Source organism: Perca fluviatilis, chromosome 6, assembly GCF_010015445.1.
Source record: "Perca fluviatilis chromosome 6, GENO_Pfluv_1.0, whole genome shotgun sequence".
NCBI lineage: Eukaryota > Metazoa > Chordata > Actinopteri > Perciformes > Percidae > Perca > Perca fluviatilis.
In genome coordinates, this window is record NC_053117.1 from 13,789,613 (window position 1) to 13,812,243 (window position 22,631).

The 22,631-nt window shown below is 40.6% G+C and overlaps 1 protein-coding gene across 1 annotated transcript in view; it reads right to left on the reverse strand.

Annotated features, from left to right (window-relative positions):
- The window catches only part of nr6a1a (nuclear receptor subfamily 6, group A, member 1a), a 124,088-nt gene that overhangs the window by 49,260 nt on the left and 52,197 nt on the right, over positions 1–22,631 (reverse strand). The gene's annotated exons all lie outside the window — the stretch shown is intronic.

The following is a 22,631-nucleotide window of genomic DNA, read 5'->3' on the forward strand; positions in this document are numbered from 1 at the left end:
TCCAACACCCCCCCCCCCCTTATATATTCCCACCCCCACCCCCTCTCCATCCCTCTCTATCTCTTAACACCCCCGTCTTCTCTCTCTCTCCTCCTTTTCTGTCCAGCCCTCCTCTTCTTGCTCCAGAACTGTCAGATGGCATTAGCTCCGTTCACGCTCACGGCCTGTAGGAATAACAGCCGTGAACCTCGCCGAACAGCGCCATTCTCCTGCTCCAGTTAGCTCTGCACTCAGCACAGGCTGTTGCGCAAATACCAATGTTATTCACGTTGTGCCCCTTTCACTTACACAACATGCCCCACTAAAAGGGCAAAGTAAGGCGGACGCAAATCTCAGCGGAGAAGGTCAGGGCACCGAGTAAAGATGTGCGTGTATTGTATAACATGGTCACACTCGCTCATAATTATCAGCTCGCCCCCCACTGATTCAAGGATCGACCCACAGCTTTGCTAAGATCTGGCTCACGTGGATCAAAAACGGATCCACTTCTTATCTACTTATGGAGCCACAGGCCTGAAAATTTGTTAAATATATCATGCTCAGCTTATTTCCCATGAAGTTTCAGCTGCAGGGCAAGTTGTGGTTGGTATTAAAAGCCCACTGTGACCAATAAGCTGTAAAATGTGCAGAAGTTTTCATTGTGCGTTGAAACAGGGTAAAATGATTCCAATATGGCATGCATACATGTAACAGATGCTGCATACAGGCTGCTGATTTTCATGCCAAAACCTGATTAGTCGTTAATGTATTCCACTCTGAAAATATGTCACTATCTTTAAGAGTCTTGTATTTTCAACATCAATACGTGTATTGAAATCACAAACATAGGCATTTCAGATTTCATGGTGTGCATGGCTACTGACATTGAGTAGAACACCACAAAGAAGAAGAGCCAGAGCCAGAACGAGCCAGGCCGGGCTAGCATCCCTCAGGCTGAGAAACTCAACACCTGAAACTAATCTAACCCAGTTGGAGAGGAGATTTCTACTTGTAGCTGTTGTCACTGTGTCCAGACTGATTATCTGTACATTTCATCTAATAGTTTGGGGGTTTGAAACATGTAGCATGGATAATTAATCTGATTTTCATTTTTTTGAAGGTCTGCGGACCTTTATGAATAGGATTTAGTAGGAATAGGAATAGTTACAAAAATTACAATATTAGGGTTAGGGTTAATCCGTGAAGAGAACACCTCTCCAAAGTGCCAGACGCCATCGAATGTGAGCATTTGCCCGACGAACTGCAGTCAGGTCGAGAGATCGAGAGCGAGAGAGGGACAAACCCTAACCTTACCCCTAACACCAGATACTGACTAGTTTTCTGACCCTCCCCGGACCCCCCCAATGCAGTAAAACTGCACATTTTAGAGTGGCCTTTTATTGTGGCCAGCCTAAGGCACACCTGTGCAATAATCCTGCTGTCTAATCAGCATCTTGATATGCCACACCTGTGAGGTGGATGGATTTTCTCGGGCAAAGAAGAAGTGCTCACTGTCACAGATTTAGACACATTTGTGAACAATATTTGAGAGAAATAGGCCTTTTGTGTACATAGAAAAAGTCTTCGATCTTTGAGTTCAGCTTATGAAAAATGGGGGCAAAAATTAAAGTGTTGCGTTTATAATTTTGTTCAGTGTGTAAACCAGTCCTAACAAACGTAAGAGAGGTGGTGTGAACTGTGGTTGGAGAGGAAACAACTTGATTATTAAACTAAAGTATTTACAATGCAATAATTGATTAAGTGTGAAGGAGCGTTTGCGTTTGTGAGGCAAATGCGTTCTTGAAGGGGTGATCTGCATGGGCGACGCAATTATCGGTTTGACAAGCAAGCACAGACAGATTAATACAAATACGAGGAGAGTATATTTTCTCATCACCCCGTCCTCGACAAGCCCAGCATGGAAGTAAGGCTTAGAGGCTAATAATCAAAGCAGATTAGCCCTAGCTCTGATAGATGCTACGCAAGCCTGCTAATCATCCGAGTGATAACCATGAATCATCCCATCGCAGTCAGAAATGAGCAGTGTGTTTCAAATTACGATTTTGATGGAATGATCTCTGTATCAGCGGCCGATCAAAAGTGCCTCTCTTTGACTTCCATTTGCCTCCTCTAGCCCGTGTCGCAGTAATTCCTCCGTTTTAATATAGTATGTGTAAGTCGGTGTACATTAAGTGCGACGAGGAAGGGTGGGCGTAAACACTGAAGCTTCAGAGAACCGGTGTGACTGTGATCTCCGGCCTGCCTGCCTGCCCTGTGATTTAGCCTCGAAATGACAGACTTGCCCCTTATTGGGCTACGGGTGGAGAGCTAATGACATGCTGCGTGGGCTAACATGACTATTAGCCCACTCTGAGCAGCAGGAACTGACAGGAACACAATTCTGTCATTACGCCCTGAGGAGACCTCTAATCAGGAAGGCAAGGATACTATGAGAGGCCAGACCCACTGGTTTCGGTGTGGAGACAAAGAGGTAACTGCCTGGCTCTGTCTTACCTCAACCTTTAGGAGGGCCTGCAGGCTCAGGAGATCATTTCCAAAAGATTTAAACCTTAAGTATGCATTGTTGTTTTTGACATGCCAAAGAGCAATAACAAGTGGCAAGAGTAACCCACCTAGTTGTTGCTACTTGCAAAGTAAGTGCAACGAGCACGGCGGTACATATGTTTTCCAACCAACTCTTTGCTGCTACAGCCTCACTTGGCCTGGGTGACCAGTAGCTTACCATGGCTAATGCTAGCTAAACGTAGATAATTCTGTGCCACTGACATCATCATTTCTAGCAAAAAAAAAAAAAACTCAAAGTCACACATGTCGCCTCCAAAATGGTCAGCTCCCCTACCCCCAACATCTCAGACCTGAACGATGGAGCCATCACACGCCTTGCCCTCACCATTGTCAATGACACCAATCACCCTCTATATCCACACCATCATATAGTCACCATCTGGCCACAGATACAGGACTCTGAGGTGTAGAAGGACTCGCTTTGGCAGAAGTTTTGTCACTTCTGCCATAACTGCTGAACAAATTATCTTGCTGATCTGGTGTCGTTGTTTCTATGTCTAGATTTAGACTTCTCTTTATTGATCCTTTTGGGATGACTCCCGCAAGGAAATTAGATTTCCAGCAGCAGATTTCAGCTTACAAAACACTTAGAAAATAAAGAGATATAAAAAAAAAAACAGTATAGAAAATACAGCACATGCCTGTCTTTAGGTTATCTGTTGATGTATTCGTCTGTATATATTGCCACGTGCATGAAACCGACTGTGAAACAAAAATGGGACAATAAATACACATCTGTCTATCAATCCATCTACAGAGTCAGTTCAAAGACTTAGAATAGAATAGGGCTGCAACTAACGATTATTTTCATTGTTGATTAATCTGTCGACTAAGTTTCTCGTTTAATCAATTTGTTGTTTGGTCTATAAAATGTCAGAAAAAGGGTAAGCATGTTGATCAGCGTTTCCCAAAGCCCAATATGACGTCCTTACATTTATTTTTTTATTTGTGCACAACTCAAAGATATTTACTGTCACAGAGTAGTGAAGAGAGTAGAACATATTCACATTTAAGAAGTTGGAATCAGAGAATTTTTTTTCCTAAAATAATTGTCTCAATTACTTCATGTCCTATAGTCATGTGACAAGGTCCAGGAATTTTGGACCGGGATACATAATAACCTATGTCTGATTGCAGGGAGCCAGGTTCCATTCAACCCAAAACTATTTGTTCTGGGAGATGGGTCAATCCTAAGCGGGATGGATAAGCACATAACAACCTGGGTCAAAACTGGTTTAATGATAGCCAAACAGATTCTTCTAAGAGGATGGAGGAATGAAGGGGTACCTTCAGGAGAGGGCTTGTGAGATGGCTAGAGTGGCAGTGTTTAAAAAAAAAAGCTCCTAAGAAGCCATTTGCTGTGGAGAAGTGTATTGTATGTGCTTATGGTGTAATCGCATATACATCATGTTTATTTGGTTTACAGTTTTTTGTCTATTTGGTTATTAGTTTATTGCATTGTGTACCTACAGTACAGGCCAAAAGTTTGGACACACCTCATTCAATGTGTTTCCTTTTTATTTTCATGACTATTTACATTGTAGATTCTCACTGAAGGCATCAAAACTATGAATGAACACATATGGAATTATGTACTTAACAAAAAAGTGTGAAATAACTGAAAACATGTCTTATATTTTAGATTCCTCAAAGTAGCCACCCTTTGCTTTTTTCTGATAACTCTGCAAACCCTTGGTGTTCTCTCAATGAGCTTCATGAGGTAGTCACCTGAAATGGTTTTCACTTCAAAGCAAAGGGTGGCTACTTTGAAGAATCTAAAATATAAGACATGTTTTCAGTTATTTCACACTTTTTTGTTAAGTACATAATTCCATATGTGTTCATTCATAGTTTTGATGCCTTCAGTGAGAATCTCCAATGTAAATAGTCATGAAAATAAAGAAACACATTGAATGAGAAGGTGTGTCCAAACTTTTGGCCTGTACTGTAAGTTGACAACCAAAGGCCTACTGCATGTGTGGTGATGATGTGTGAGGGGGTTCAGGATGGTATGTTCATGTTGTAAACGGTATGCTTTGTATGTTGTTTAAAGCAATAATAAAAAAATAAAAAAATTGGAATCACTAAAACAATTACTCAAATTGATTAACTGATTATCAAAATAGTTCGCAATTATTTCAATAGTTGATAACTAATTGACTATATGTAACTTTTAAATGTTTCTGAAATGGTTTAATTTTCCATCTGATGTTCATAAATGACCTTTAACAGCAAACGAGACCAACAGTGAAAAGAATGCTTTTTATATAGTTTTTATTAATGCCTCTGCCCGGGTCAGGTTTTTCCCGCAAAGACACAGAATGATTTGCGGCAGGTAGACAGCGCTACAGTAACACAATAATGATGGGTCACATATTTCGTTCTAACACCGGAAATGCCTGTGTTAGTGTATCAAGCCAGCTAAAAGGTAGCAGGAGATTTCTTTATATAGGCCGAATTCTTTTTCATTTTATTTTAGAAGTTATCTACTGTAGTTATGCCTGATCACAGAAAAGAAGGAAATTAAACAAAGAACAACTAAAAGCTAAAAGGGGAAAGTGACTGATAATGGGCGAAAACCCGAGTCAAACTTGGTCGGGCTTTCAAGAGATGGAGACTATTATTGGATTGTAAATAATTCAAAAAAGTCCCTGAAGTGACCCTCAGGTATGTCCATTTCAGTCATAAAATAACAATGTGCGATGTGGTTGTACGTCAGTAGCCTACATTAAATTACGTCCCCTTCTATTTTCTCATACTTGTGTAAAGCGTGTTTGGGTTTCATGAAATGCTAAGTTAGTTGCTACAACAAACTCTTAATATATACGTAAACAATTGATCAATTATCAAAATAGTTGCCAATGTTATTTAAAATGACTAAATGATCAATGGTCTAATTGTTTCAGCTGTAGCCAACTGACTTTATTTTTTTTAGCCTTTATTGAGAAATGAAATTCAACCAACCATCACCTTCGATTTTCTTTTTGCGACTGGTGAATTGCTACTCAGTGATACTGAATTTAGCAATATAATTGTACATCTTCTGCTAGCTTCACTGCTACCTCTGTGAGGCCCTGTCCCCCCAACCCTGCCTACTTCACATTATAGTGTTGGTTTTAAAACATACTACAAATGTTTTATAGCTTTGTACTGCAAACATCTGTGGATTTGCTTCATTTGATCAATATGGTGTTTTAGCAATGGCCAAGTTGGAACACCCATGTATTACATTATGTCTGTATACGAGCATCAATCCAATTTCACCACATACCTGACACTGTGTGGAATTTCCTAATGCAGTAAACCCCACTCATCTTACACTTCAAGAGGATTAAAGCAAACCCTGAGAATTATCAGCAAGCAGCACTGAAGCAGGTTTGTCCACAAACATTCCTCCCTGGAGTAGATGGAACGCAGGAATGTGACAGGCCCCCATGCTGTAGCCCACAGACTGTATCACTGTGTGTTAATCATACATTATAATCAGTACCCAGGCACATACCTACTTATCTGGGTAAGGTTGTGACGATATAGAAAGAGCCTGAGAAATTACCTGGACTACACTCACCCGTTTTAAACCAGATCGCTCTGCTCTAGTGAACGTTGGATTTTAGTATTTATTTTACCAAGCATTTCCATTCCATGAAAAACACTCAGCAAAATGTGTTCATAGGGGTGTGAGAGTTCTGCACAGGCTTAAAACTGAGACCCATCCTGTTCTTGTGTCTTTAAGACCCAACCAGCCTGAATGGTACTGCCAAATTTGAGTTTCAAACCAAAGACGAAGCTATATATTTGTTTTTACAATTAATGCAATGCATTTGCTAAACCATCTATTTTGTTCTTGCCACTGGGCATTGGACGAATTTGGTCATTTAAAAAAAGGAAACAAAGACCACAATGTGTTTGGTAAACTGACAGTTTGCCCACTACTTCCAGGACTACAACACTAGTACAAAGTAATAGAAGTAATAGCAGCAGCATTAATGCTAGTAGTAGTAGTAGTAGAAGAAAAACATCACACTACAGCATTTCAATCTATTGAGGATTTAGTTGTTATCTTGAAGGATAACCTTCATCAAACAGCACTACATAAGATCAAAACTCAGAGTATTCCACTTACCTAGATTACTTTCATTGATTGCATCTGTGAATACAGAAGACAAAAACCGTATCAATGCACATGATCAATAGAGATGGAATGTCGGGACATATTCATGCAGTTATGTCTATGTGCTAAGTCGGGGCATTCGGTCTGACTTGCCGAGGCCTGCACTGCCGGAAGGAAGAGGTAATGGCACAGGCAAGTAAGTGTCAGGCAGGGGGTTCCAGTACAACAATGTTCCAGAGTTCATTTACAACATCCTGAAATATACATTTTTACAAATATCAGATTGTTTGTACTTTGAAGTCTTATCTGGAAAAGAAGCATGTACACTGGAGTACATGTACATGTTTCTGAGTCACAACTAACTAAGATTACGTGACCCCGAATTCGTGGGAGTAGATGGGAGATGTCTTCCTCGGTAGATGGAGCTTGCTCCGAAAAAGTTTTTTTTTTTTGTTGTCAAACCAGGGCTGCACAATTAATCAACAATCCTCTCCTCCAACCGGAGGCAGCTGTCACAGCCAGGTGGGAAGGTGAGTACTGTCATGATTTAAGGAAATGGAATGGTCCCAAGAGCGCCATAAAAGGGAGCCCACAGCAATGAAGTAGATTGACAGCAATTAGAGCTGGGCCTCCATAGGACTGCCATGATGCAGATAGGCCAAAAACTTTTGCCTGATTACTAAAAGCTTTTAACCGGTAAAACATTTAGGTAAAACCACAAGGATATAAAAAATATATTGTAAAACTATGGGTTAAAACTGGATAAAACAGCAATTCATGACAGAGCTTCTGCCTAACAGACCACATCGACACCACGCATGTGCTCTTAGTATTAGTAATTATTCTACAATTAATACAATGTAGTACTACCACCACCTGGGGCCATGGTTTTAATCGTTAACGAAAACGAACAAAATAAAGAAAACTAGGAGGGAAAATAAAAATAAAAACGAGGCATTACATAAAAAATGGTAACTAACTAAAACTGTAATGTTTGCAAAACTAACTAAAATAAAATAATCGCGTAAATGTCCTAAGTTTTCGTCTTTATCAATGTCTTTCATAGAACAAATAACGTTATATCTTTCAGAGTTAACATTTCCGACCATAGACTTGTTTTATACTGTCTATGCCACGGACATAAATAGTTTCTGACTAGAACCCAGAAATTCCGACATTCCACATCAAATTGAACACAACATCATCCATCCCCTCGCCTGGCATCATGGCGGTACCGAAAGTGTGAAGAAAGCAGCAGAGTCCTATTTGATTGCGACTGTGTCTTGATTGTGTCAGATAAAGGCAAATGCCTTGCAGTGGAAGGTGGTAAAATATGTGGAAAATGTATTAAAGGGAAAAATCCCACGAATGTGAAAGTACATTTGAGAAGCACGCACAGGGAGGCCAACTTAGCTTACCTTAACAAGGTAAAGGAGAACGCAAAGCCCCCTGTCCCCGAAACAGAGGCTAACCCCGGTACAGGGCATGGATGTATGGGTACAGGGCCAGGCAGCATGATGGAGACAACAGCAGGACAGAGAACACTACAGGAGGGCTTTCAGCAGCGACCTGATAGTTGCTGGTTAGTAAATACGCACAAACACGAAGGAGGAAGCGTGGTTAATGTGTATTGATACTGGGTTGTCTACACAACTGTGAGTCGACTGACTTCAAAAAGTTCACCACTTTACTCGAACTAAAGTTCAGAACACCAGTTCATGTATGTCTTCTTTAGTCTGTTGGCTGTTTAGGTTTTTTCCTGGCACACTTTTTACTTACACATTTAGCACTTACTGCAGCGTCTTGTGTACTGTTTACATATTTATGACCATATGTAGGCTACATTTTATGTACTGGTGTTATTGTTGAATACATTGTGAATACATATTTCTAAAATTGTATGATGTTTTTGTTGAGTTATTATTATTATTATTATTATTATTATTATTATTATTATCATCATCATCATCATCATCATCATCATCATCATCATTATAATAACTATTATTACTACTACTACTACTACTACTACTACTACTACTACTACTACACAATACCTTTTGTGATCTATTTTAATCTTGCCCCTGATAAATAACCCATGTTACAAAAAAAGACTAAAACTAACACTAAAACTAATAAAAACTAAACTAAAACTAAGCATTTTCAAAAAATCAAAACTAAACCAGCAAACCCACTTTAAAAACTAATTAAAACTAAACTGAATTTGAAAACAAAAGAAATACAAATAAAAAACAAAAAACTGTAATAACCTTGCCTGGGGTTGAACAATTAATCTGAATTTTATCGAAATCGCAATATGGACTAGTGTAAAATTCCAATCGCAAGAGGGGCAATATTTGTTAAGGCAAAATATGTTTCAAAATATACCTATTATGAAATAAGTATTGTGGTGCTGCAAAGATGTCCCAGTCTACAAATCGGATTCAACAGAATTGAGGAAAAAAATCTTTGTTTTGACTTTGTTTGGACAGATCCTCGCAAAATATCACACCATGATCATTTCAATATATATTTTCAATAAAATGAGAATAATCATGCAAAAATGATCATTCCCTCCAATATCATGAATTGTATCGCAATTTCAATATCAGTCAAAAATAATTGCAGTCAGATTTTCTTTCTAAATTGTTCAGCCCTACCCCCACCCCCCAAAACATCATCATACAATGCATGGTAAACCATTATTCATTATATAAAAAAGATAATTCATGTCAAACATAGCAACAGGGCATGTGTGAATATTTAACACTGTTTAATAGTAAAAACTGTACATAACAGCCTCGGCTGGCTTATCTGATTATTCTAAAGGCTACCCAACCCCTGCCCTCCTCATCAGCAGCTTAACAAAATGCTCCTGACATGCTCACACTGAACGCCGAGAGCGAGGCAGCCTTACGAGGCAGAAATGGTGACATCACCCGAACAACAGCTAAACAAAATAGGCCACAGCTGGTTTGGTTCTTTAGGCTCCAAATTAGACTCAATATGTCACACAGCATCACATCACATGGAGGACTGTAGAAATAAGCACTGAGCCGTCTCCATAGGACTGAGCCGCTGCTACCTCTTTCTGTTTGCTTACTTTCTCTGTTCTGTTTTCAGACATACAGATACAGAGCTCATGCTAATTTGCACTAGATGAGGAATGAGCAACGGAGGGTGTATTGGTGGGGAATGGATGAATTATGGAAGGATTTAAATAATAAATAGGCCCTCTTCAACCAGACAAGAGTCTTGAAAGAGGGGGGTATTCAGGGAGGTAGTGGGACACTTTGTGGAAGCCATAGAGTCTCTAAAGAGATCTGGGGCATATGAATAATACCTTACTGGGTCCATTATCGCTCATCAAAGCATCAAATGAATAATTCTGTGGGGGGCCCTTGCGAATGTGCATACAGTGCTGCTATAGTTCCACTTCAACAATAAAACAGAAGGATGGAGCGATGCTATATCTGCACACATATGGAAGCAGAGATAGAAACACCTGGGAGAAATCAGTTAGCTGTCAGCATGGAGACATTAAGCCTTCATATATAAAAACAGTTCATGAAGCTTTTAATGGTGCAGACACAGTATTTAGGCCACATGACAAAGTAAACAGTAAACATGATTCTTACATTTACCCTCTAAGATAAACTGTAAGCAATAAACTTTAAGCAATAAACTTTAAGCAATCCTGGAAGGGATCGGACAAGCCAATCCGGAGACACAAGGGATAAAAGAAATGGGGAAGGGAAAGGGTGGGGGATCAGTAGTGAAAAGGGAGTGCCCCCCCCCCCATAAGTGTTGCTTCTCAGACCTCCACTTAAGAGACCATGGTCTAAAAATACCCCAGTCAGGCTCGGTGGGAAGGCTTCCCCAAAAACCAAACTAAATTTTTCACCAGCAGCATGTGGAGAGTATCCGAGAAAGACTATCTGACTAAAGAACCAATGGCAGAGTTAGAGACAGCCTCTTCTAGTCTCGAGTCTTTGATTCCTGCCATGCACCAACATACAAAAATCTAAATCCAATTATTTCGATAAAGACCTGTGCTGAATGTGAGTCAAAACACATACAATAGAGTAACCAGGTAACCAAGGAAATATATTTTCTGAAACCAAAGATTATCTGGCCCTGCTCACTCTTCTGTTGATTTTCCAAGCTTTTTGAAATGTTGCACAAAAGAGACAGCAGTTATACTGTGCTAGAGTTTTATATTGCCCAACACATTTCTTCAGAAATCCAATCAATAAGTGTTCAGTGTTGCTACAAGGTAAGAAGAGGAACCATGTAATGCCATGTGTTGTGCTACCAAACACTGACATTTACCTGCTCAGTAACTGGCATAGCAAATGAGACAAAGGTCAGTTGGAAAGTTAGAATTCACAAGTTCTTTTGATAACAACACTATTGACAATAATATCTCTAGACACACAGCATGCATGATTTTGCCAGCACATGGACAGCAGAACTACTGTTATCTTGTGGTTTTGGTTCAAAGTTGACACTAAATCAAAATTATATTGGCTTGCACTTAGGACAGGGCAATATGGCCAAAATCTTCTATGCCGATATTCGTCATTTCATATCTCAATAATGATATATATCACGATATACAATGTTTTCTGGTAAACCAATAAATAAATTGTCGTCCAAATGACATAAATATTACCATAACGGCGCTGTTTTTGATTGGAATTATTGATTATTTTTATTCAGGATAAACCATAACGGCACCATAACGGCGCTGTTTTTGATTGGAATTATTAATTATTTTTATTCAGGAATTCAACTGACTGTCATGTCTGCTCTTTAACAACAGCAACATCCAATCCAATCACTCCTTCTCGTGACTGCCTGCACTTAACATGAATTTCAAAACGCTGCACCAAAATTATTTATTATTTTTATTCAGAAACTCAACAGTCTTGTAAACCCGAAAATACATATAAAAAAATCATTAAAATCATGAACTCAAGTGGTGACGGGAGCTGCAGCTGCAGCTGCAGGACGACACAATTAAAAACCACCATGGACAGTTTTTAATGTTCAATCAGACTATAACTATACTCGAGAGTCTGCTCTTGAGACTTTGCTCTAATTTTCGGGACAATTAGGACAGGATTCGGGACAACTGCTTGGATTTCGGGACTGTCCCGAATTTTTCGGCACATCTGGTCACCCTAAAATACGGTGATACGATTTGTCACTTTAAACTACGCGAAAATCAGGTGACTGCTTTGAGTTCACTTGTTGACGTGCAGTAGTCGTCTCAGTCTAACTCTTGATGGTAGTAGGCAGCTAAAACCTATGGCTAAAACAGTGTAGCAGCCACGAGCATGCTGGGAAAAAAAGAAGAGTTCGACCAATCACACCGTCGGGTTCCTTCCTCTAAGGTCAGGCGGGGATATTTGATATACTGTCTATGGGATATCGGCAACCGATAGTAAAACAAAAGCATCAAATGCAAGTGTTATTCATTCCTCTCTCATTCCCGTTTAGTTTGGTTGGTTTTCCCAAGGGAGGACGGTGCTTGCAAAAGGTAAACGGATTTGATGTAGAAAGGTGAAACTGTGAAATTAATTAATTTACGTAGCCTACCTGTCAACCTTGGAGAAATATTATTTATTCATATTATTAATAAAGCCTGCATTTGGTATACAAAGTCTTGGATTCCGTTACAAAAGGTCATATATTTTTTGCCTTTCCTAGGATTTAAGTTCATACCGTAACAAAATTAACTGTTACTAGGCTAATTAAAAACTGACCGGAGCCCGTCGCTGGACGCACCGGAGGACCGAGACACAAAGTAAACACGCCTCACTGACTGGTACCGGCAGTTAAACTGAGCGGAGGATGTGCAGAATGTATCGGTGTCTGTCGGACCTTGGCTGGCCGCTCGGCACCTTTAGACAAAGCTCAAGCTAACAGGCTAACAGCTTATTAGCTAGCCAAACACCGAGCGGTAACATCTGCAAAGACTGGCTCTGTGAGCGCATCAATCTGCTCGGTGTGCGTAACAAACGGAGCGAGCAGCCGGCGGACTCTAACACCTGTTGATCCGTGCAGGACTTCACTGTGAGAGGACTGTTTAGAGACGATGTGACCGGCAGGTAACGTTAGCAGTTATCTGCTACTCTAGCAGAGCTGCAAGGAAACGCTGAACTGAGCTGTGTGTTCTCAGTGTTAAATACTGCTGCAGGTTTTCATGAACGACTGTTGTTGGTGATTTCCAGAGGTGGAAGACTTACTCACATCATGTATTGCAGTACAAGTAGAAACAACTGTGTTGTAGAGTTACAAATGACTTGTCAGATACAACTCCTTAAGTAATATTACAAAAGTATTATCAAAATATACTTAAAGTGCCCATATTATGAAAAAATCACTTTTTCTGGGATTTGGGGTGTTATTTTGTGTCTCTGGTGCTTCCACACGCATACAAACTTTGAAAAAAATCCATCCATGCTGTTTTGAGTGAGATACGGTTTCTGAATGTGTCCTGCCTTCAGTCTCCTGGTGAGCTGTTCAAAATCGGCTCGGACTGTGACGTCACAGTCCGAAATGAGCTGGCTAACCACAACCGTTAGCTCGTTAGCATGCTAACCGTTAGCATTAGCATGCTAACGCTAATGCTAACGCTAGCATGCTACGTCGTTCTCAATAGCAAAGCACTGCTACAACACACACAAGTTCACCATAATCTACAAAAGAACTACTTACATGTGCGCCCTCATTTAGAAGTCTCCCAGCTAATCCTGCCTTGTAACTGACCAAAGTTGGAGAAACAGGCTTTCTTTTACTGTCTCTAGAGTTAGCTAGCTGACATGATCTACATCTGAGCTACTGCGCATGTGCGAGTGCAATCAAAGATAGTACAGAAGAAGAAGATGAAAAGAGGTCTCACTCTGTAGCTAAAACAGAAACCAGGTGAAAAGAGGATCTACAGCAGTGGGAGAGAGCTGTGCAGTACAACAAAAATATGGTGTTTTTTGAAAATTAAACCATGTAAACCTATTCTGGTACAACCTTAAAATACAGTTATAAAACTGAAAATGAGCATAATATGGGCGCTTTAAAGTACCGAAAGTAAAAGTGCTCATTATGCAGTGTAATATATATATTTTATTTAATTAATTAATTGTATTAAATATGACCGATAATTTAAATAAAATGTTTTATTTAATTCAAGTAGCCTACTTGAACATCATTATTTTCTAGGGTTTAAAATGTATACAGATTTGACATTTAAGGGCACATTTTTTCCGCGTGCGTGCCGCCGTGTTCATGAACCAGAACTTTCGACAATAAGGCAGTAAGTTGCTACTCAAAAAAGTTTTTCAAGTTTGGCAGGTCTGATGTTGTGGATGCACCTGACTCAGAGAGGTTGGATGTTTTACTAATAACTTACTCTAATAGAAAGGAGGTTTCTTTTTCTACCACAGATAATAACTCCGATTACTACAGAAAGGCAACAATAACTACATTACTTAAATGTTACGTAAATATAGTGTTAGTCTGGGTTACTATTTCATGCAAACATGCACTGCAAATGGATGAGCTAACCGTTTATCTGTCAGAATTATAAACCAATAAACCAAATTGTAGAAGACAATGAAGGATTTATTCAACATTCTTTTGTTTTGTGTGGCCTAGACTGCAATGCTCTTTGATGTCAAAGAAGACCAAGACAAAGCAGACGAACTGTAGAAGCAGTATGCGTCACGACGTGTTGAGACACCTCCAGCAGCTCTGCACTGTTTGTGTTTGGTCTAAAGCTGCAACAGGATCTGGAGGCCCAGGCCGAGGATGTCACTCCTCGGCCGGGTCCCCTGAGACGGCCTCCCACCCTGCAGTTCTCAAGCCCCTGAGGAACCCTGAGATTTGGGGGGTGGGGGGACTAGGACTGGAGGGGTCACGTCAGTGACGTTTCTGCTCACCCTCCCATTACCCCCGTCGGCCCTGTCCTGACACCCAACCCGAGAAGCCACAGCACTCAAAGTGAAGGTTAAAGATTTGAGGAGGACACACGGAGACGGCCTGATCAAAGACCAGCAGCACCTTCCTTTCTGTTCTGGATATCTGAGCCCTACTACTTTTGTTTTCCTCTTTTAACAACCGATGAAGTCTTTTCTTCTAGTGCAAACCATCATTTTGCATTACATCTGGATTAGTCTATATCCTCGACCTTCCACTTCCCAGGCTTGCCCCGTTGTCGCTGGAGATTCCGCCGTGTGTCCTTCTTTTTGGCCGGATGTCCTTTACCTTACGCTTTCTTTGTGTTGGAACTTTAAATTCCAGTCAATTTAACTGCTCCTCAAAACTCTGCAGGGTAAATCGAGACCAATAGCTAGACTATCTGTCCAATCTGAGTTTTCTGTTGCACGAAAAAAAACTTTTGAACGTGTTCCACCAAAACAAGTTTCTTCCCGAGGCTATTTTGCAGCGGCAACGTTGCTCCGTCCGGCACTTTAGCGCCACCCATGACAATTGGGATTGGTTTAAAGAAATGCCAATAAACATGAGCAGATTTTTCTCCCATCCCGGGATGTTGTGTGGACTAGCCAGATGTTCCTCCGCAGTGCTGGGGAGGAAGGTCTGGCAATGCAACACTACATCTGGATTAAACCTGATTGTTATACAGTTCTATGAATTCAACAATAACTTATTTCACCAGTAAATTGCTGTTAAACTACAAAAAGAACCACCAAATGGCAATGGGGTAATTTACAATAACTTTGAATGCACTACAAGGCTTACGCGTTGCAAGTGAACGCAACATCTGTGTTGTTTCTCCGCCGATGACAGTGGCCATAGTGCAGCTAGTTTGTCTCTTTAGCTGCAGACTGTTGTACGTCTCAGTGTTGGAATCCTTTGGACCCTGTAGCTGTCAGCATTTTGACCGTGTTTGAGCCATGCAGCTACAAGCCAACGGTAGGACAACATTACCGGCTGCCAAGTGTAGTGTTAACCAGCGCCACGTGCAGCGATTCTTCTTTTGTGGCACCGAAATCGGTGTTGGTATTCGGTCCAGTAAATCCTTTAGGCACCGGTGCCATATGAACACTGGTTATCGGTACCCAAACTTATTGAATATACAGTTATTTTATTTATTGGGGTGTCCCCGCGGCCCAGTAGGCATTCCTCCGTGGCCTTGTGCCAGTCCGCGGCCCTTAGTTTGAAAAAGGATGGTCTAGACCTACTCTATCGATAACTTCTGTTATGATTTGACACCAAACAAAATTGAATTGAACTTAATCAAACCATTCAATTCAGAGCTGAATTAAATGATGGTGATTGGGAGAACAAATATGAAAAGAGAGAAGAAATGACTAGGATTCCCCTATTCAAAGTTCAATACCCCATCATTTACATAAAGTATAATCCATATTCCACATATTTTGACCCATTTATCCAAGCCATCCAATGCACCTTGTTATTTTAGTATCTGTGCCTTTTCCACAACACATTTGTGAATGACAGTGCTGAAATGAGGGGAAATATTTTTTTTCCATTTAGCAGGAGTTTGTGAGTGTTTCATCTTATTGCTTAAATGAAGGCTTTTAATGCCGCAGCATTCATAACCCATGGCTCTTATCACGGCTCCCTCCAACACTTGATGGAATTTGCCATCGCACAATGGTCGGAAAATACACTTCAAAGGCAAGACGCATCTAATCTCCTCCACTCTGCACATTGCAAATTTGCTGTGATAATAAGATCCTGCTTTCCCAAGCGTTCTTAGGGATCTGAACCAAGGATGAGAATGTGTCTCTCTCTCTGCGTTTCTTTCTATCTCGCTCTATCCCAGTGTGGCATTGCGCAGGTTGGGGGGGTTGTGCTGCAGTTTCAGAGAATCTCCGCAACAGCAGTACTGCATACTGTATCTGTGGAACTCATCCCATCCTTATGTAAAAGCCCTATTTTACACTTTTATTCTACACACACACACACACACACACACACACACACACACACACACCACAAGAGAGAGACACGACTGACAGCACAGCACAGTGACCTAGTTTCAACGTGGCCCAGAAAGATCAAGCATGACTCCCTCAGAACTGCTTTGGGCACAAAAACCTGGTTCATTGCATTCAGTCAGGCCAGTGCACATGGGCGAGCGGCCAACCTAGCAATCGCACAGCAACAGAAGGCCGCCGCTGCTTTAACTACAGCTTGCGATGCAGAAACGTACCGCCGAGATCCCAAACCGCACCGCATCCTCGCCAAAGTCAGAAGACAAGTGGAACTGCAAAAGATGAAGGAAGGAAGGCAGGCAGGAAGCCCTGCAGGTAGAGCTATGTGTTGTGTTTAGTCTAACGGAGGGCAGGTTGAGGACAGGCTTGTCATCGTAGGCACAGCTGCAGGACATGCTGCAACAACACGCCTCCCCCCCCACACCCCCCCACACACACACACACACTACTCGACTCCCAGCGCCCTACATACACCACTCCACCCCCTCCAGGTTATCTGTACACATGGAGAAGGTTATGGATGGAGATGCAATCACAGAGAGCGCATTAGCACAACAAAGAGGTGTTTTAGAGAAAGGCCCGCCAGCATAATTAGCTGATCCCTTACCGAGATGCCGTGTTCGATACAGAACAACATGCTAATGTTAAGACGTAGTGTTGTAGTGTTTAGGGAGGAGATGTAATTTGAGCCATGGCCATACAAGAGAAACACTGTGAAATTGTGTCTTTCATCAAGTAACTCATAACTTTAAAACTTTTATTCTTTGAAAAAGGAACTGTGCAACATTTTGGGAAACTTTTGCCTTGAATCAGGTGAGAAGATCTCAGTGTAAAACCGATGGAGCCAGGATGCTTTAGCCTAGCTTAGCACAAAGACTGGATGCGGGGGTAAACTGCTAGCCTCCATGGTAACCATCAAATATGTCAAAATACACAAGCTAGCAACAGAAAAGCTAAAGCAAATCTAGCTTGATTAATAAATAAAATATATTTAAACGTATTCAAGATGGCGGCGTGTTTGGACGCAGCACTCTCTGTCCCGCTATCGCAGCGTTTTCTTTTCTTTCTAACTCTTATATCGACTTTGCTTTGTGTTTTTCTACGGCTAAACAAAAGTACAGCAGTCAGTTTATGCTGGACATTAGGCAGAAAGGTTGACCGCAACTTTTTTGGTGGAAATACTAAAGGAGTAAAATACATAGATTCCTACATCCATAGATTTAGATTCCTCTTGACGCTACTTTTTTATTTTTTTTACTGTATTATCTTCAAGTCTGTTTTAGCTTTAGAGGTCATAGCAATTGATATTCAAATTATAATTAACAAATTTGTGAAACACAATACCAAACCCTATTGTATTCGAAAAAAAAACAGACATTTTATTCACCTGTTACAGAAAATACAAGTTCTCTAGACTGAGTTGTACGCAGGCTCAAGCCATGAACTGAATTTCTAAACATGCACAATACACTAAAAACTATATATTATGAACATAAAAAGTAGTTTGGTCTATAAGACATTAAGGGAAAAGCTGATATATATATCCTCAAAGTAAAATATGTATTTTAGAGAAAATATACAACCATTCTAAAACAAGCATGTATATCTATCGGTATGATGATAAAATGTTTGATACCAGTGATACCGTTCATAAACAATACTTCCTTCGATACCAATTTATGAAACAAAAACATTACACATTACGGCACAAATCTTTTGATTTATTATTCAGCTCCTACTACATGAGCCGAGTTTTTCCTGCATGTCTCTACGACGTGTAACGTTAGACAACCAATCACAGACATCATTAGATCTTGGAAGAAGCATGCTGCATATTTATTGGCTCACGGATGCTGATAAGATTTACTCCTTAGGTATTGAAATTGGGTATTGAATGAAGAGGCATTTTTTTGAAACTCCATACTTTAGAGGCAATTCGGTCGGTGCTGAAAAAGTATTGCATTTGGTACCCAGCCCTAATCATACCTGACAGCAGGACATCCGGTCCTCGGACAAAGGTCTGCTCGCCACTCCCCACGCCAACCTGCAGAAATTCGTAATGCCACATCCACGGACATATTCAAAAAAACTTCGACGCCCACATGTTCACCACAGAATACGGACTCCGGTAAATCCTGTATTTCCCAGCAAACATTACCAGTGGTGGAATGTAACGTAAAGTACATTTACTCAAGTACTGTACTTAAATACAAATGTTGAGGTACTTGTACTTTACTAGTCTTTTCTTTTCATGCCACTTTCTACTTCTACTCCGCTACATTTCAGAGAGAAATGTTGTACTTTTTACTCCACTACATTCATCTGACAGCTTCAATTACTAGTTACTTTACACATTAAGATTTCTTCACACAAAACACATGTAGTTTATAAAATCTGAGGTTTTATTATAAATGAAACTAGCCAACAATATAACTGCTTACAAGTCCAGCTGCAAATGATTAGACCATTAAACACACAACTGTTTGGATCCTTTACGCTTTCTAAAATGGGAGGATTTTTCTGCACTTTTAATACTTTAACTACATTTTCCTGATGATACTTACATACTTTTACTGAACATCAATGCAGGACTTTTACTTGTAACAGAGTATTTTAAGGTGTGGTAATAATACTTTGACTTAAAGTAAGTAAAGGATCTGAATACTTATGTACAGTATTTATTTTGTTCATTCTGTCTGTGCTACTTGTTCTGCCTTCATATAACAATCCAAGCTATTATTATTATTAAAAAAGAAAGATCAACAAATCTGCATTTGTGATTGGCTCTACATGAAGTAGGGATGCACCGAATCCAGATTTTTGGGGTTCGGCCGAATACCAAATCTACTGGTTAAGATTCTGCCGAATCCGAAACCAAATACCAAATCCTACTCCCATCCTCAGTCCATTAACACGGTAAACCCATTAATGAAGTAAACGACGTCCACAGCCTCTAAAATAGTTAAACGTAACAACTTAAAGCACATCGCCAGATGAGTGACAATTTTGTTTGGCAAATTTTCGCTAACCAATGTATGATGGTGTTTTTAAATGTTTGTTTAAAGCACTTAAATAAGAAATTCATGTTGTTTAGTTTAAAACTAATTCTTTAAATTCTCTAAAACTTTCTTTAAAAGAAATGGTGAATTATAGTGTGATTAAAACTCACTATTTACATTATTTACAGTACTTGATTTACAGCTGATACGTGAAAAAGGTACACAACCTTATTTGTTCAACAGTAATTTAGTTTTACTGCGAACCGTCACCGGAAGTGCTAGCTTACTGAGATGAACGTTAGATGCTAGATGAAAAACATGTCCGTCAAGGTTAAGTTGTTCACTTTCTTGCGTGTAAAACTGCAACATATTGAACAGCAAATGTTCACAGTAAAAGATGAGCGTTTCTGGTCGTCGTTCCAAGCCAGTCCACTACAGGAGGCATGTTGGGTGGGTGAAAATTTGAAAGCTAACGTTAGCTAACAAGAAGCAGCCGAGTAGGGTTCCATTCGGTGAAAAAAAAAAAAATCAAATTCTAAATATTCGGCCGAATCTGAACCCAAAACCTGGATTCGGTGCATCCTTAACATGAAGCGAGTGATGATGTGCTTCAAGTGAGTAAGTTCTTCAGATGGCGAGGGAAAAGGACCAACACATTCTCACTCCCATCGCGTCAAAAAGCGACTCTTGGTCAGGTGCCTTTGGCGTTTGTCATCGACGCCAAAAGTCTCCTTTAGCGTCATATTTAGACCCGCTTGGTCGGGACTATTGGCGTCACTTTTTGATGTTGTGGGTCCTGACTTTTAGGGTCACTTTTTGACACCCATGGGTCGGGACGTACAATTAACTGACATGCGGCACAAAAGGACAGTTGGGTTTAGGAAAAGATAGCGTTTGGGGTATAAAATGTACGTTTTCAGTGACACGCGATCCTGTGTTGTTTGACCAATCCACCACCCCAACCTGCCCACTCTTCGGTCATTCATACTCCCTACCGTTGCCACTCTTAATACTACGTCATCTTACAAAAACACATTCACACTCCCATTGCGTCAAATACGGACGCTTGGTCAGGTGCGTTTGTTATTGATGCTAAAAGTCTCCTTTGCCATCATATTTCGACACGCTTGGTCGGGACTCTTGGCGTAACTTTTTAACGCTCTGGGTCGTGACGTACATTTAACTGACATGCGGCACAAGAACAGGACAGTTAAGTTTAGAAAAAGATGGGTGGGGTTACAGAATGTACGTTTCAGTGAACGGTCTCCACGGTGAAAGTCCTGTGTTGTTTGACCCATCCACCACACCAACCAACCTCCTTACGGAGATTTTCGGTCTTTCATACTACGCTCTACCGTTGTCTCTCTTAATACTACGTCATCTTAAAGCGCAGCGGTCGAGCTGCTGCTCGGCCCGGTGCGTTACGTACAGGTAAAGGGTGATTATTGCGTCGGTATCGGACACTGAGAGCCACTAACCAAGCGTTGTTGGGATTGAGAACGGGTTCAACTGCCGTCTTGACATCCACCAAGGTATTTGCTTTAATATCACCTGAGTCTAAGTGGAGGCTATCGGCATTTTGTTAAGGTCAAACAAAAAGGCCTGTGTGGCAGCGTGTTGCTGAGCATGGAGCGCTGCATGTTATCCAGGTCACAGTGATCTAATCAGGTGTGAATGAAAACACTTGGCAGAGCTCCAGGCATCGATGTGCCGTCATCACTCAGGGGGAAGGGAAACCCGCACATATATTTATCTTACTAGAGTTGTGAGGACACTTCAACAGAAAAATGTAAGTGTTATATTTTCCTGGTTTTAAAGGCTGCATTACAGTAAAGTGATGAACTTGGGTTGGGAACCGGTGGGTCGCTGGTTCAAGTCCTCCGTTGTGAAAGCACCAATTGTCAACTCTACATGTCGTCGCAATATCGGCATCGACGTATTTAGTCAAAAATATCATATCCATTTGATTTTCTCCATATCGGCCAGCCCTTTGTGTGAGTAATGGGGGACTTTAAATGACAACTATATCAAAGAATAAGAAACTAAATTACAAATCCGATCACAAATTAAATTCAGCACATTTTGGTCTGGACGATTCATGGTGAGTTTAACCAAGCTAAGCATCCTACATGAGGGATGCTACCAACTAACGGTTATTTCCATCATTGATCAGTTCACCATATTTTTTCTTCTAATCAACTAATTGTTTGGTCTGTAAAATGTCAGAAAACCATTTAAAAAAAAAGTTCCAAAAAAAAAAAAAAAAAACATTTGTGAAGTTAAAAAACAAATTTGAAAAGGTTTGGCATGTTTGCTTGAACGAGTAATCAAATTAGTTCTGATTTCCTGTCAGTTGACCTATCAATTTATCTAATAATCTTTTCAGCAATATCCAAAATTCACATGGGTCAATTATAGACCTGAAACCATACGTCAACAGAAAATCTTTTATTTTTATTTATTTTCTTTCAGAATAAGCCATACATTCACTGGTTTTAGCTTCTGAAAACGTGACATGTGTATACACACACACACACACAAAATATCTCCATACAGTCCAACCACAGAGTTAAAACTCCAATAAAAGCAGAAAACTCTCAGGATGTTTTTTTTTGTTTTTTTGCTTTCCCCCGAATAGTGTCACCCAAACTCCACCCAGAGCGGCAGCCGTTCAATAGAGAAGCCTTCTACTTTCAATGGTCTGAGCTCAGACCAATCACAGCACCCCCTGCCCACCCCCCCTCAGCTCCCAGGCCTTCGGCCAATCACGGCAGCCCCCGCTCCACACATGACTCTACGCGCTGCTGTGCATTAACCGCCTCATATATAGTGCATGCATGAAAATGTGGAGCAGTTCAATAACTTGCGTCGTAGCCAGGCTCTTGTGTGTGCATGTGTCTGTGTGTGTTTGTGTGTGTTTGTGTGTGTGTGTGTGTGTGTGTAGGGGGTTGCATGCATGTGGGAATGTGT